The sequence below is a fragment of the Betta splendens genome, chromosome 14, assembly GCF_900634795.4.
Source record: "Betta splendens chromosome 14, fBetSpl5.4, whole genome shotgun sequence".
Lineage (NCBI taxonomy): Eukaryota > Metazoa > Chordata > Actinopteri > Anabantiformes > Osphronemidae > Betta > Betta splendens.
Window position 1 is genome coordinate 11,691,189 of NC_040894.2, and position 17,750 is coordinate 11,708,938.

At 46.9% G+C, this 17,750-nt stretch overlaps 1 protein-coding gene across 2 annotated transcripts in view; it reads right to left on the reverse strand.

Moving 5' to 3' along the window:
- Nucleotides 1-17,750, reverse strand: part of flrt1a (fibronectin leucine rich transmembrane protein 1a) — a 28,396-nt gene that overhangs the window by 8,799 nt on the left and 1,847 nt on the right. For both annotated transcript variants that reach the window (XM_029174061.3, XM_029174062.3), the window contains exon 2: nt 1,282-1,515. The gene's annotated coding sequence lies outside the window, so the exon portion shown is untranslated. The remainder of the gene's footprint in view (nt 1-1,281; nt 1,516-17,750) is intronic.

Below are 17,750 nucleotides of genomic sequence, written 5' to 3' on the forward strand. Positions count from 1 at the left end.
AGCCTGTTGCTCCCAATCCTCTGTGTGAGTCATCTCCCTGTCAGCCAAAACGTGCGCGGCGCCCGTGTAAAAGTAGAGCAGCGATCTGTAGCGGCCTCTCTCTTTCTACCTCCATCACTCCCTGTTTATGCAGACGTAGCTGCACGTTTCGCGAATACAATTGACTTTAAAAAATGAATTCAGTCTAATTTCCTTTTAGCTTTACAATTTTATTGCTGGTTTCAAGGTGTGAATGTAGGCTTTTGTTTATAATGAAGTCAATAGTCTCTTTTAGCACTTGGAGCTATGTGCCTTTATCTTTCACCGTATGAGAAATCGAAGAGGATGAAGAGTTACATGCCGCCTCCGGGGCTCAGAAAAGATCCTGCGCGGCTGATGCTCGACTCTGACTTCTCGGTGTGTGTGGGGGTTTCTACTGCATGAAATACCAACTGTGGGAGTGTTTAGTTCTCAAATAAAACTTGCTCTGAATCCCGAGATCCCTCGCGCCGTCGTTTCCAGCGCCTCAAAATTCTCCAGACTCTCTCCGACCTTATTTTCACCCCTGAAATCTGACCAGTATAGGTTCAATATACTGAGACATACTTATTTATGTTACTGTGTTGTGCAGTAGAAGGCATCTCTATGGAAATTGCAGTATTAGCATATCACTTTTCAAATGCGACCTTTCGCAGCAGAGTAGATCCTGCTGCCGTTAACTATGTACTGGCTTTAAAAACCAGAGGAGGCAGTTGTGGTGTCAACAGAGCGATGCTCTGACCAACAGCAGCTAGTTGGTGTGTGTTTAATGAGTGCCGCCTTTTACTGGTTGTTTCCCGTGGCCCCCTGCCCAAAAGGAGCATACGAGAGGGATAATGGAGCTTTAGAGCTCACTAATAAGTGTTACTTTGTTTAATGGCCTCGCTTTTAATTACTGCCATCGTTTAAGAAAGGGCTACAGTCAACACATCCTCTCACCTGCTTTATGTCTGCTCCAATGTAGCTTTGGGTTTTTTTTTACTTTTAGGTTCAGTGACTTTTCATCAATGAACCGAAGGTAAATTATAGGTTAGTGAGATCCAGTTAAGTTTGACTTTTACAGTTTTAATTACATATTATAGTTCTGGTTCTTCTTGTACAAATTGAATCACTGAGTCATTTCCTGTTATTATATTTGTTTGCATTGGAAAAGGGAAACACAGAAGGTATTTTTAGTTAGTAAAAAAAAATTCAGTAAAAAAATATAATATAAACTATCTAACAAACTGAAGCATAAGTAAGAAGCGCGTATTATTCTCTTACTTTCTGACGTGGGGCTGACAGGGAAGCCGGTGCTGAGGCACCATTTGCACAGTTGTCTCCAGCGCCACGTCTTCAGAGGCTGCAGACTGTGTCTCCTCCAGCTGTTGTCCACGTGTAGTCCATAAACGCTGCGTGGCGTACAGTCGGAATTTATCAGCAACAACTCTCTCGTCTGTGGTTTTATGCTCGGCTTCAGCGTTGATTCATTTTCACCTCTGGCTCCAGATTTTCTCTCTGTGGATGAACAGGGACAGAAGAACGTCATGAGAAATCCCAGCTGAGCATCAAAGACGTGTCGCATTTCCTGTTTGTCGTGTTTTTATTACTGTTCTTAATCTACTCCTGGTTAGAGGATTAAATGACTTATTCCTTATTCACCAAACTCCCATGGCATTAATTCCAAACAAATCAGATACAGTCTGTGCTATTTAAAAATAGACTTACTTGTAAAGTGGTTTAGTGCATTCATAAGAATATAAACAACTATAAATTTCCAATAATAAATTATGCTGTTTCAATTTTTAATTAATGGTAAATGAGGCTCCCAACTCCCATCCATCCCTTATTCATTTCCCTGAAGCAGCAGCAGGTGGAGGGTGTCTGCACTGAAGGCTTGGTGACACGACATCACACCATCATTTCAACTCTTGATGTCTTCAAGCAGCAGCGCTTTGTACTGTTTGATCGGACGTTTAAACTTGAGACCACTGTACTTTGGTGGTGTGAAATAGTTTCTACAGCCCTGATAACAGTGTCACTGTGTCTGCTTTCTTTATGCCACATTTCCTGACACCTTGGCACCAATGACCTGTTTTAATTGCTTACTGATCTGCAGGACTTTTGTTCCGCAGAAATAGGGACTTGTTCTGTTTTGAAAAGCTGCACAAACACAAACAGGTTTTATTGTGATTACATTACTGTACAATTACAGAATAAAAAGGCAACAAGCTCAAATTGCTTCCTCCCAAACAATTACGCCTCCTTCCACAGCTCGAACGTCCTGAATTCATTCAAATATGCACAATTAGCTGTTGGTACATGTAGGTCCTGCTGCACTGCATCATGGACTTACAGTACAGATAAAAATAACACAGGCTTATTTGTTGTTGCTGAGGAAAACCTTTGAATATAAAGATTTCCTGTCAAGCCCTGAGCCTATGATGAGTATTGTTTTTCTTTATTTGCACAAGATATGGAGAGTTACAGTAATCTACCGTAAGTACTGTCACATGATGTCTGTGTGTCCTGATACGACGATATTTATACTTTATTGGTCTCCAGCGGCGCGGCTTGAAATTACCGTAATGGCTTCCAGCTGCGGACGGTGTTGATAAAGAGACCAAGTTAACTGGATGAAGGGAGCATCTGACCTTTCACCTCGTGCTCTGTCGCTTTTCATGTCACAAATAAAAAGTTGTGAGCCTCACAGTCTTAAAAGCTCCGATATTGATTAATGATGATGTCAGATGCGAATGAAAGCTGAAACTGGTGCAGGGGCAAAACCGTGGTTGCCATGGTACTGTAGCCTACATCAGATAGCGGTATCTGTGACTGTAAACAGTCACAATGGAACAACTTTTATATAAACAAACCTTATCATATACTGACAACCACTAAAGCAGCACATATAGAGTATTATTAACCTTTTTCAAACACGGTGACATAAGGAGGGAAGATGAATCAGAAGCAGTGATTGTTCACTCGGCTCTGCCTCATTTTCCTTATTTTACTTTTCTAAAGTGCAGGTTATTTTGTTGAAATTAAAGGCAATTGTTTCGAAAGAAGTAACGACGGCGATGCGATTTGTGCCTGAGTCTGTTTACATCCGCACAACAATAACGCTCAGAGGAACTGATGCAAAGCAGGATCATTATGCAAAGACTTTATCAGATGTTCCCTCAGCTTTTACAAACATTGTGTTTGTGTGCTTCTTGGTCTCCAGTCAGGTCCCACAAGGCCAAGCGCCCGTCTTTTGCTCCACTAAACCTCTGGTGCTCTGTCGCCACATCCCATAATTCATCCTATCATCGCTGTGGCACTTAACTGACCTTTTGATTCCCAGCTCTGACACACAGGTTAAGTTGCATATCTCCAATTTTCTGTCTGAAATCTCCAATTGGATTCCTGCCAATCACCTCCTGGTTGACCTTGACAAGGCTGAGCTGCTGTTCCGCTCTCAGAAATCCTGCCCTTAACATCAGCCGTCAATCACAGTGACAGATTTTCTCTGAGTAAAATCTGCTGAGTCAAGCTCAGTCGCTTGTACAAACACTCTTTGCGTCCCATCTGGACCGTTGCAGCTCCAATCTGGCCGAGCAATCTGAAAATAACTCACAAGATACTGAGATGTAGATGTAGCTGTCAAACTAAACTCAACATACATTACACTCGCTCATTTCTTATTAACAATATAGAAATTAGTAAAATGCTGGGTACAGGTTTGAATGTTACACCTAAAAGTATAGGTAAAGAAATAAGCAAATAAGTACCAGTACATTTATTGGAGAACACTGTAAACAGTAGAAAGTACATGTGTGTAGTGCCAGCAAGAACGACAGCAATGAAACCTATTTAAAAAATATTCCCTACTCATTAAAACCATGATCTGCGTCTCTTCACGATGACTAAGCGTGTCCCCATCTCTGCTGCTGCGTCGCATCCATTACCTTCTCCTTCGGATACAAATGAAAGATTTAAACGAGTGCGCGTATTTTGAAGTGTTTACGCTGCACCGTGATGAAAAAGTGATGGATGGCAAAGGTGCAGGACCTGCAACTGAAATGATCTGACGCCCGCACGCGCGCACGGATCCCCCACCGCGCGAGCAGACGTTCAGCGAACGCAACGTCCGCTCGCTGACACGGAGGCGTCATAATTGAGACTAAACGGCCCAAAGTGGGACGATTTCACGCGAGCAGCTGGGTCAGGGGTTCTGTTTCCTGCTCCTTCTCGTCCTCAGCTTTGCTGTTGCTCTTTCGCCGCCGAGTCCCGTCTCAATGACAACTGTGCGAGCGTTCTCTCCTCCCTCCTTGAGTGAGGAGAGCATCAGTCCTAATAAGAAAGCTTTTACACGGTTAATTAAGTGATACTGTAATGCAGTATGTAATGCTCAATTTACTCCATCTCATTCTCCCCTTCGTCCTCTTTAATTTCATTCAGAATCAATCTGTCCGGCTCTTTTTTTCTCTATTATGTAGACTTTTGTACATCAAGGCCCACTTCTGTGCTTATTACTGTCCAATTTGCTTGTGCCGGCTCCATTTTGAGCCCTTCCAATAGTTTCCTCTTCCACTGCCCTCTCTGATTGGCCATTTCTCTTTCATTCTCAGCCTTGATGTTGCTAATTCGGAGCAGAGGAGAGCGGAGCAAAGGGAGAGATGAAAACACGGATGCGGGAATTCAGACGAGCTGGTTGGGAGTTATATAAAGTAGATAAAATGCTGGTAATAGGGGGCAGCGATGGCCACGACGCCACTATTGGCGGCGCCGGGCCAGTGAAGCTGATGTAAACATGGAGGGAATATAGAGTGAGGATGAGGGAAGAGGAAAGCTGTGAAAACACAGTGACATAGCGTCGATGTGAAAGCAGATGGGTGAACAGAAAAGCACAGTCGGCGACGCAGGAGGCGGCACGGGAGCGAGAGGTGCGAGCGTCCAGGGGAGGAAACGAACACGGCGGCGGCCGCTTCAAAGGTCGGCACGTTTCAGCATTAATTAAAAGTTTCCCCGCTGACGAATTGCCGTGTGATGAATTGTTTCTCTTACCATAAAAACGGCGTGAGCTCCCCGGGGGGCCTAGAGGCAGAGCGGTAAATCTGTCATCTGTGGGCTTCGTGCTCCGTGCCAGACCAGGGTGATTGGATATTCAGTAGCTCGTTAAACGCAGCTTCTAATGCGTGGATTTACTTTGATATTTGCCACACAGGAAACCACGCGGCTTCATAAAGGCGACGAGTGTAACAATCGCTTCCATTAGCAGATCTCCTTAAATAATAAATGAATTATTATACTTTATAAATTTTTTTGAAACTAACCCATTACAGGTTGAGGAGTCCAACTGACGTGTTAAAGGGCTTTTTTTTTTATTTGAGGAAGGTGTTGAAGCCAACTGTGGAGCAGGTCCCGGTATGTGCTGATGAAGAGAGAAGCTTCATAGAGAGGTTCAGCTCGTTGTTCAGGTGTCAGGTCCTCAGTTTTACCGTTTTGATCCAATCAAGTGGCTTTCGCAGCGTTGTGCTAGCCACAGCAGGTAGCTGTTTTTCAAAATAAAAGCTTTCAAATCCCGCACCGTCTGCACCGAGCAGCAGACAGACAGCGGAGCGTGTGTCAGCAGAGGCCCAGATCAGAAGACAAGCGTGTTTCCTGCCAATGAAGAACAATGCACCTGCATCGTCACTCATGTTAAATCAATATACTGTAGGTCCTCTGAGTTTAACCCCCCCTCACCCCCACGGGAGCAGCCTAGTCCCAGTAGTTTTCTACCCGCTCTGAGCCACCAATCCTCTGGTGTAAGACTTTACATTGACTTTATGGAAGCAACCAGACTGATGGAGCTCTGTTCATGTGGGTTCTGTGGTATTGCGTCCACGTCAGTCTCTACACAGACTCAAGTGACATTTTCATGGTATTTAATATGTTGCAGCAGTGGAGAATCCACATTGAATGTTTGGCAGAGGGTTCGGCAAGTTCAAGTTAAGGACAGCGTTCTGGATACGTGTATAAAAAAAAAAAAAAAAGTTGCTGTTTTTTTTGTCTCAACATAGAACATGTACATTTTTACATTAAAGACAAAACATGCCAGTTTGCTCTGAACAGATTTTTAAAACCATATAATATTTACAGGGTGGAATCAAGTCGAAACACAGAAACCTTTTACATGACGTCTGTACAGGGTATAATATCATCCAGAACATGTGTTAATTTGAAAAGCTTCTTTTCTGCTAAACTTGGCATATTTGTGTTTGGGGCCTTAGACAATATTACCATCACTTGTCATTCATTTTTCATTTGCTACTAACAAACAGCAGTTTCCCACACAGTATTTGCTGCGTTTACAGCAGAACAAGAGACTAAGGACGTGTTAAAACTGTAATTGTATTCACAGTGACACCTTGTCAGGCAAACATAGGATCATCCAGCGTCTCACCCCTGCTATCGTCCTCATTATACGAGGCATATCCAGAAAGGCACAGCGCAACACGGGCGTCTGTGCTGCACGCGCGCACCCGCGAGCCGCCGACGCTGCTCCACGAGGCAAAGTGGGAGACAAATTGCAGAGTTGCAGGCTGAAATGGTTCACGGCCTTGGCTGAGTCTGATAAATTCTGCCCGCTGAGCACCACTAATCATTGCAGCCTGTCGCAGACACGCCCCTCCTCCCCAGAGAGCCGCCGACCGCGGGTGGGGGTGCAGCCGCTGGCCGACCCCCACGGACCGCGCGTCGGCGCTCGGCCGCGCGCGCGAATCCGCTGATTGTCAAAAGGATCATAATCAAAACGCAACGCGGCTTGAGATTCCTCTGTTTCTCTCCATGGCAACCAAACCGCGGAAAAACGCTTTTGTGCTTCCTCGTGACTCATGTGAATCCACGAACTGCACAGTGCGGCACAAAAAAAAATCTGGATCTATCGTTCTCAACTGTTTCTCGGTTCCACCCTCGTCTCCCACGTGCACAAAAAAACCCACCATCAGCACACGCTCGTTTTTAAGCTGCATCAGTGTAATTGATGCAATGACTGGAAATAAACAGGCAATTTAAGTGCTGGACACCTCACTGCTCCCTCTGGTTCTCTCTTCACTGTGTTCTCTTTGTCCCCTCACACACACACACACACACACACACACACACACACACACACACACACACACACACACACACACACACACACACACACACACACAGTCACATTACACTCTGTGGAGCATCTCACAACTGAACAAGGTGGAAAAAGGGACAAGGTCAACACGCCAGTGGGGAAAAAAAAGGTGTGAGACGAGGAGGAAATGAGGAGGGATAAGAATAGAGATGGACAGAAGGGAAAACGCATTTGATGCATAATTTTAACAGAGCACTGTTTAATGAGTCAACGGAGAAAAGAACCGGCCCATTTCGAGCTTCTGTCCACTCGTGTTTCGTGGAGGCGCCGGTCCGGTGGGCGCTTTCACCTTCCAAAAAAAAAAAAAAAATGCTTCCTCTAAAAAGCCTCCTCTGTTCGCGTGACGGGTCGCCCTCACTCGACCACTCAGCTGAGCAGACAGTGTTCCGGCCTCGCTCTCCTGCCCGCGGCGAGCTCGGACCGAAAAAAGCCAGAAATAGCCCAGGCTGATCCGAGCGACCACGTCAATCTGCAGCGAGTCCGTCTGACCGTCGAACGTGAATGCACGTTGTTTATGCCGCGCGCTCCCTTTATTAAAAAGCTAACGTGCACTTGCACGTGAAGGCTGCGGGCGATTGTGTATGCTACATGGTCAATAACCAACAAGGTCTGATGATTTAATGGGCTCGCGGGTTGCCGGTACATGAGGTAAAAAGGAAAACAGATTAGGCTCGGAAGGAGTCAACAGGACCCGACGAATGCAGATTGGCAGAAAGTACGATCACAAGGACGGGAGCTGAAGGCATCATTTCCTCCCCGTCTCTTTCTCAAGGTTTTCTCTAGCTTGAACACAAAAGGCCTCCAGGGTTTCCTCGCATGGCCTTGGGGACCCGGATCATCAAGTACCTGCAAAAATCCAGCTCTCGGCGCCGGCGCAGGCAGAATGTGAAGTAACGTCAGGATAAATACGTCTAATACCTGACATCTGACATGACCCTGTATTTCTCCAGAGGTTTGATCACTCTTGCTTCTCTTCGACACGGTGACGCCTGATGCACAGCTCCAACGGTTACAGTGGAGGTGATTGAATCCTTAGTGATCCATATGTTTCTCCCTGAGGTCTTGCAGCAGGTCAGCCAGCTTGTTAGCCCTGCCATTAAACCTGCTGGTCTCCATACCCATCATTAGGCTTCTGGGGGGAAAGCTCTCTCTCTCTCTCTCGCTCTCTCTCTTTTGCTCTCTCTCCATCTCGACCTCTGACACTGCTGCTGCTCAGCCATGTTTTTCGGTCTGATGACATTTGGCCTCCTGCTGGGGAAAATATAGCAGTGATCTTTAAAGATACGTGTCCTTGACTCGGAGTTCCAGGAAACTCCACCTCAACCTGTTCAAACATCACATGAGCAGAACTGCACATAAATACATTAGCTTCATACAGTTAATTAAGGCAACGTTAGCCACAGTTAAATATAGTTAAATATGCTGTAACTGTACACCTTCATCAATATTCCTACTTATAAGTATAAGGCCATGGTCGTTATTGAATGGATGATCTATTTCAGGATCAATATGCGCTTGACTTGGACCTCTTCAGACTGAAAAACTGACTGGAGGCCCGGAGCTCACAAACACACACCTGTCACACCTGAAACACCCTCTATTTCCTCATGTTGACCAGTTAATTCCCTTCACTTTATTATTTCTGTTCCACTGACTTCTCACCTTTCTCTCCCGCTCCCGATGCTCATGCTCGTTCTCCCTTGAAAGGCTTCTTGATGGCAGCATTATCACCGCAACCTCCTGACAAACAAACCCCTACTCATACAACAAAACACACACACACACACACTCTCTACTATACATACACACTGCGTAAGCCCTCTGCAGAGCCTCTACATCATTGACCACAGTATAATACTTCATTAGCTATATAGCAGATTTTACTGTTCTAAGTGAGATTAACTTTCTTTGTCTCCTTCTAGCCTCTGAAAAGCTTCCTGCCATAAACTTGCTGCCTAGTCACAAATCTAATAACCTCAATGTCAAGAGATTTTATGTTTTCCCGGCATTTTTGATTCACAATTCATTTCTTTATTCTCAGAGAGTGTGTGGGTGTTGGATGGGATCCACGGCCGTACGCCTGTGCGACTGTGACAGTGAAAACTGTGCTACTGTAAAAAAATCACACCGAAGGACAAACACAGGGAAAGGATCCAGTTTGGGCCCATATTAGGTTTTAAAAGAATCGAGGTGCTTGTATAATAAAGTTACGACACAATATCCTAAAAAGCTCATCAATTCTAGAATGTATTTTAGCGTGTTTGCACCTACAACCACCGTGTCCCGTGATATTAAACACCGAGCATTACCGCTCAAACTGCTCGAGGCTTTTCCGCGAAGGGCGCTCGTTTGTCTTTCCGCACACGGAAAAATTAAAAATTCAGGAGGCAGGCCGGGGCCGCGCAACTCCATTTTGGACCTTCGAAGAAATTTCCAGCGCAATTGATCATCACCTCTGATTTCACAGAGCGCTGAGCCCGGGGCTCGGTAGGAGGCGCTGCCCCGGGGCAGAAGGGGGGGGTGGTCACGGGGGAGCGAGTCCGTCCATCTGGGCGCCGTCTGCCCGCTCCTGCGCGGCTGATGTGTGACTGTAATGTGACCCAACGTGGGCGCTGCAACAGGCTCTGATTGCTTTCATGCTCCGGTCTCCAGATGCAGCGCTTTACAACGGGCCTGTTATTAATGGTTTCTGCCGCTTTATCGAATGAATCGCCACCGCCGGCTGCACACGAGCACCGGACCACAAGCTCTGATCTAAAAAGGGGGAAAACGTGTGAGCAGAAAGAAATGAAATGACATGAAAATGTGTGTGGTTGTTTCACTAACCACCCGGATCCCGTTTCTGTCATCAGAAGGTCTGAATCAGGAAAGGTTCACGCTTGAACCTTTCCTGAACCACGTGTGCAGCCGTGGATCCCCACGTAAACAGCCAAGATTTCTGAGGTCAACTGTCTTACTGTTATGTTCCCCTTCTTACTCTGGTGGTTTAACTTAAACCACTGAATCAAGAGCTAGCACCTTAAACAACTATGACTAAAAATGACAACAAAAGCATGTATTAGTTGTTTGAGTGTAATGTTCAGACTTTGATTGTGGGTGTCACATTTATTTGACGCTAGCACAATAACACATCATTCAGAGTTTGTTCGATGCTGACTAATGAATGGAAGGACATCCTGCAACAAAGACCAGCGACACAAAGCCCTGACTCATCACAATTTGCTTTTACGCTTGTTGAATATGAAAACAGAGCTACGATCATAGTGTGACATCTTAACAGCATGTAAATGTGTCGTTTTGATTTCCTGTTGCCACACTGTTCAAACACACAGGCTTCTGTCAGCGACTGAACACGACTCTTTGAGCCTTTAGGAAGACACCTATCAGACAGAGTCCTGCTTGTGAGCGTCCTCTGACGGCCTGTGAATTATTCATGTAAACATGATTGATCAGCTGGACTGAGTTACGAGGCTGATTGATCAGTGGGCTCGTAAAAAAAGGAATCCCAGTGACCACTGAAACCTAAGTGTGACTTAAATGGCCAGAGGGTGGAGCAGCCTGAACACTCGCAATAACCAGACAATCATTACATTTACTGTATGAAGCTTGTGCCAGTGAATGTATAAACTAGCGCTTCTATAATTAATATATTGATGCAAGGAAAGAAGGATGCCATTGCTTCCTGTCCCGTGCCACCGTCTCTCCAATAAAGCAATTTATTAGAAATCCAGCAAAATCCAGAAACACCTGATGTCACCGAGGACTCGCGGCGGTGGCCCCATTTGTTCTGTTAATTAAACTTGTCTCAGCTAATGGTAGAAACCAGTGTTACGATGCTGGATGCTAACACCTTTAACAGGTGCTAACAGCAAGAACGACATTCCCAGTGTCCCGGGTTGTGTGCCTCCGTCTGATTTTCCTCCTCCGTCAAAACAGAACAACAAATCTCTATATCCCTGGTTTTTCATTATAGCGTGTCTTGCTTGATCCCCTCAAGGTTCAAGTGTGATGTTGTGTTTTGTCCATTTCTTTTTTGTGTTGTACGTATTCATAAAGTGCAGGACATGCCCTCCGTGTACCGGAATAATCCCAGATTACACATCTACAGCTATTGTTTGTGCGTTTGGCTTGTTCTCTTGTGTTGTGTACGCATTTCACATAATCTCAGGTCCTGGCGTTCGTGACCTCTGCAGCCTCATAAATTGTTGCGAAATTCTGCAACCCAGCCTCAACAAAACACTAATCAGATATTGGGTTTTCAGAGCTGACCCAAATGTCACTTCCTATTCAGGGCGAATGAAGCCGTCTGCCGCTGGGGAAGTCTCAAAAAGAACGAAAAAGGGGATAATTATCAAAGAGTAACGGCGGAGGCTGTCTCTCCTGTTTTCGACACCACTTATGGGTAGGAATATCACATCTCCAACACTGTGCTCATCTGCGCTCGCTAGTGCCAAGCTAAACATTTATATATGTTGCTGGGTGTTTTTGCACACGGGAAGCAGGTGGCACATGCTGTTCAGGTAATAAAAGGTGCTGTTTGCATATCGCAGAGTCATTACAGGAGACGTCTTCCCTTTGCAGCGTTTCATAAAGCTCCTGAATTTAAATGAGAAGCACCCATTGCTCCTTTGGTGGGGAAGAAAAATGGAGGGAAAAAAGGCACACGAGCAACAAAGCAGACTTTAATTGTTGCTACGGCGGAAATAGAACAAGCTAACCGAGCGGAGGCAATGAATTCTTCGTGGTGTCATGAGGAATTATTTTAGGATATCGTCAACAACAGATTCATCGAATTTGAATCTCAATCTGAAAATCTTTCTTTCTAATCGGCTCCTCCGATGCGGCTGCTCCCGGTGATTGGTTTCCTGGCAGCAGGCTGTGTGGCCTCCGCCCCCGGCCCGCCCCACCGGACTCATTTACGGGCCTCGCGTGGCCGTACGGTCGCGTGCTCCGATGACCGCGGCGCCGCGTGCCTTCCCGCCTCCCACCGCAGCGACGCGCGAGGCCTAAACGCGTGTCTTCTCGAGTCCGTTGGCAGGCGCCGGCACTCGGGCTGGCGCGCCCGCCGTACCCTACCGGCTGCCAGCTGTCACTCAGGGAGACGGAAAGATGGAGGACGGGGAGCGAGAGAGGGTGGGGCGAGCCAGAGATAAAGGGAGTGGTGATGATGTGAGGACACGAGCCCCGAGGCGTTCCTCCTCTCTTGTTTCTCATTTGTCTCTGATGATAACGAAAAACATGGCAGCTTGAAAGAACGAAGGTCGACGTCAGAGGGGGAGAAAGGAGAAAACAATGCTGAAGGAAAGAAAGGGAGCACGATAAGGAGACGGAAGTAGGGGTTAGCATTTTTCATGGTGATGACAATAAGTAAATATGGAGGCGATCACATATAGCAGATTTCTGGCCTGCGTCCCCATGATTTTGGCATTTAGGCCTGACTTGTGTACAGGTTTCCCCACAGCCTGTTGCAGTATTCATTACCACGCTCCCCCAACTAATTAGGACAGACGGGGGAAATAAAGCTCCTCTGTACAAAGAAGCTCCTCATAGAGGAACAAACAAGACACATTTAACCTTAACCAAAAACACACACATCCTTTTGGGTATGGATTCATTTTCCCTCTAATTAGACAGACACAGACTCCAATTTATTCGGCCAGTGGCTGCGAAATGTGATGAAAATACAAATTCAATAATATGAGAGAAAAATGTGATGAGAAATGAGTCTTCTTGGCGCAACACTTGGGAAAGCACTCCAAGTAAATGGAGTCATTCCCATTTTTAGAGGTTTACTGCCTCCATTAGGATCAAACCAGCAAAGGACAGTAAACCGCAATTATGAGTGGGAAAAGCGAAGAGTCCGAGAAAAGCTCATTTTCTAATCTGGGTTGACGAATGAAGACGGGCGTGAACCCCTAATGGTGCCCGCTGCACTAACAACACACTGTAAAGAATTCGGTGTCACGACTCCCCTCTTCAGGTCCATTGATCAACAGCCACAGAGAAGGAGAATTCCGGTTCACAGGACAGTACAGTAGTTGCCCTGAAAGGGGCTCCACGCTGGATCCGACACGCGGGGCGTCCGATATTCTTTGCGCTGCTGCGGCACATTTACAGATGAATACGTGTCCGGACGCTTTTCCGGGCCACGACGCACGCAGACGCCACCAGCTCATGTTCCGCCTCGTGGGAAAACATTAATATTTAATGGCCTCCGTCTATACAGTAGCTCACACAGTCCTCGGCTGCCGTGTTGATTTTTTAATTTGTGTGTAGATATTGTCAAACGGCGTCAAACATCACTGGCGGAATAAGCGAAAATTAATGATCGGGCTTTTCACAAGACTTTACAGAATACAAGAGATCAGCATATCATTAGAACGCACACACTGGCTCCAGCTGGGTGGAAATGCCTCACTGTCAACAAATGTCAGCCCATCGGCCCTCACACACTTGTTTCACGTCTACTTAAGCTAAACAACATTTAGCCTCTGGTCTATGCTTTTAAATGTCTTTGTTTCACACACATTCCAAATTATGCTAATGATAATGATGTATAAGTCCAACCCTTCACCCTTTAAGCCTCAAACACCAGTTCACACCAGTCCAGCAGCGTGTGGTGGTGTCTCTAAGGCTGTGAGTCGCCCTGTGTTACGTGAGCTACTTGTTCTCAAGCTTCATTTAATCCAAACCGTGTTTCTTTTTTGCTTTTAATGTGAAACGCACAGAATAGAGCGAGACGAGTGAAGCGGATTCTCAAAGGGAGGAGACAATAGAAGCGAGGTTAGATTTTTATTACGTTATGTCTTGTTCCCGTGCAGCCAGACGCTGCTAGCGAAATGAAGGACAAATGAAAATTGAGAGATGATGCAGTTTGCCTTCTCCGCCGCTGTGGCCGTGTTTTGTATAAAGGGGGAAATAATATCGTCTGCGCGACAGCAACACAGGCTCTTTTGAGATGGATAAATTGTGATTTTAGTCCAGCTCAGTTCTCTCTCAAAAGAAGCTTGGAGCTATTGATGTCTGTTCCCACAACTACTGTTATTCAACATTCAATTCGGGGACACTAGGACACCGCTCTTAAAAGTAAAGCCAGATATTGGACATTGTCAGCGCTGCGATGACCCCACATCCTCGCAGGGCTTTTATCTGTGCAGAGCTTTCATCTCCGGGTGAACCGCTCGTTCTGCATGCACAGTCCGAGCCCAGCGATTCCGCAGCTCACAGCGTTTTTTTCTGTTTTGAAAAGGACCGAGACATCAAGAGGCTTTATGACGGTCAAAATTGAAGATATTCAAAGTAGCGCGGAGACGGAATGACTGCAGAAAGTTGGGTTTCTCCAGCCTCCAACCGTAGTAAGTGGTTCTGTCATATCTGGTGGAATCAGGGGACATTTGCAGGGCACACACAGCGGGACTGAGGCGTCGCAGGGGAGAGGGAGCGCTTCCTGGCGGCGCCCACTTACAAACATCGTGGACTTGTCGATCCCCCCGCCTTTTGCACTTGCACCTGCGCCGGCTTCGGTTTCATTTCGGAGCACGAGCTTTGCCTCCCTCCTTCTTCTCCTTCTTCTGCTTCTTCTTCTGCATATTCACCAAAGCCTGCGAGGCTGCGTGTGGGGATGTCACTGCTGTACCCGCTGAGCGACAGCAGGTACAACAGCGCCGGTTACTGATGTACAGACGACCCGCGGACCTGTCAGATGAGCTCAAGTGGCCCTTCGCCCCCCGTCATGTTACATGTGCTCCCTTGGATTGATTTGAAACCGTATGTCGTTCACAATGCTACAGTGCGCCATTGATTTAGGGGTTTTATTGGACTTATTTCTATAATGGATGGCTTTACTTTGTTAATGGGCCATGTTTCATTAATTGGTCATGTCCTAAAGCTTACCCTCCTCCTCTCACTGGTGCTCGTCCTTTCACTGCACATTTGAGTTCAGCACCCAGAGAAAAGCATCATTCAGTAACATGGGACACATAAAGGGCCTGAGCGGTGCCACTGACTGCATGCTGCCGTCCCCTTTCAGATGCATGACACCGGGAGCTCGCCTCCTTTGTCTGCCGGGGTCATGGTTTCTCCCTTTATGCCGCGACGAGCTCGGAGCTCCCGCTGTTCACGCCGCCAACCTAATGAACTGGTTTCCTGTTTATCAACATCCTTTGATCCACTGGCTGTGTGGGTTTTTTTTTGTGCGTATACGCGTTTATGCAGAACAGTTCGACTCCAAAGACGCGGATTTACATCCCCGGCGCCCGGTTCCGCGTCGTAACAGGGCGGCTGCGGCTCTAACGAGCATCAGCGCTGATGAACACAATGCCCTGAGTGAGGTGGAACGCTTTACGGTCATTACCATCTATTTTCATGCTCTGCTTGACATCATTATATTCAGAATCTTGGAAACGACATAAAAATACCATGTTTGAATGTCTATTTCATGCATAACAGCATGAAGCCGACGTAAAAAGACTTTTCCTAGGTGCCTGTTAAATTATACACAAGGTTGCAGCAGCGGAACCACGTAGCGGTGGCTGCTGTGCAGGACTGTGTTCAGGTAGCTGTTGGACTAAAATCTTTAATTTGACCAAACCTGCTAATAATTACCTCACACAAAACCAAGTGTGACTGTTTCGCGCTAATGTTCAAGCAATTAGGGAACAGTTTGAAATGTTTTTACGTCCGTTGGTATTTTATTTGACTTGGATGGATTTGGGTTTTGCAGCGTTATGTGCTGATGCCGCCGTCGCCGCCGCAACTGCCAAATGAAACGGCGCTCATAAAACTCTCAGGATGACAGGAAGTTCACAATAAACGTCCGGATAAATCCACCGAACGCAACGGTGCCAACTTTTCACCAATGAAATGCGCTAATGGCTGCTCAAGTGCTCACAAAGGAGATCACGCCACGCCATAATCTGCATGCGAATGAGGAGGAGACACATTGGGCAGCATCACCAGAATGCTCAACTTAAAAACATGAAGAAGAAGAAGCGTGGACGCTGTGAGCGGAGGCTGAGCCTAATGCAGATGCGACTGCTCATTTAACTGGAGGTAGAGGCGGGCATCCTGTCACAAGCTGCCCCGCTCTTGTCTCCCGGCCAGCTGACTAATACCGATCCAGCGGACCTGCGGAGGTTTGTCAACGCACTGTTTGCCCCGCGAATGTGCGACTAATTAATTCGCGGCCGTGGCCAAAGATAGAGGCCGTCCACCTCAGCGCAGGCCTGTGGCAAGGGTACAAGCACTGAGGGCCACAGCGGCTCCAGAAAGCCCTCCCTCTCCTCCCCTGCCTCCACCCGGAGAAGAGAGAGGCTGTGTCTCTCTTCCTGTTCCTGCTGCTGCAAGTGGCTCAAGCACAGCTTTCATTAGAACAGCAGAAACAATGGCTGCAAAATGCCTTTTAACCCCTCGCCCGAGCTTCCCTGCACCGCTCGGCTTGGTGGCAAACGGCACCTTTCAAACGCATCATCTGATTGCGTGCTCGTAAATGTTCCAGTCTGTTACTGAGCAGCACTAATTAGTGCTCCCGCGTCTCTTTAATCTGCGTTGTTTCACCACTGCAGCATCTAGAAAGGACTTACCTTGCAATTAGCGGCGAGTCAACACCGACTATAGGTGCTTTCTGTCAAAGTCAATCCCAACTTCTTTTCATGAGCTGTTTAAATCCCGTCTGTCAGTCCACCTCCAGCCTGTTCTGACAGGTTCCCACCTACTGCCCAGCACAGACACGGCAAACCATCAATTTTTCATCAATTCTTTGGCTCCGACGGCAACAATGGGCAGCAGGAAGGCTGTCATTCCTATAATGACTGCACTGTCATGAATATAATGGCTGTGTTGTTATGTTTTATGGACAGGAAGTTCACATATTCTCAGTGTGAGCGAGGAGGGCTGTAGCTGAGGGGCAGTGAGCTCGGCCGGCCACCGCTTCCATCTGGTTTGGAAAAGCTGAGCAGAAAAACTACATCGCCGCAATATTTAGCCCAAACTAATACGCGGAAGAGCCGCCAGACGTCAACGAGTCGGACGACGGGCGAAGCGACGCGCGGGAGGCTGAACTAGCGACGGGCTGACTTATCACCGGCGGCAACGGGCTGAGCCTCTGATCTGCTACAGGTGCCAAGCGAGACACACTTACACTGAGCTGGTCATTACTGAAAGTAAGCCCCAAGGCAAGATGTAGTAATGAATGACTCCCCGTGCATTAGCCCGCCTATTACATAGCTGCTTACCGAAGGCGTAAATCACCTGACACGGAATACGGATTTTAAGTGTTGTCTGTAATGCAATAAGTGATTGAAGCTGTATCTCAGCACTGGAGCGGCGGCAGCGGCGGCGGCATGGGGGGGTCGAACTGGGGGAAAACGGAACAATAGCAGCACAGACAGATCAGTCTTGTGCTCGCTGAATAAATGCCCCCCTTTCTAATCAACAAACACACTAAGACCCTTAAAGCACAAAGACCTTGGACCCAATCTCCAAATGAATCCATTAGAAAGCCACACTATTCAAACCAGTAGCGACCACGGCAGGCCGCACCGTCCTCCGCCTGCAGACCTCCACCGCCTGCGTCTCTATTGATGTACGATGAAGC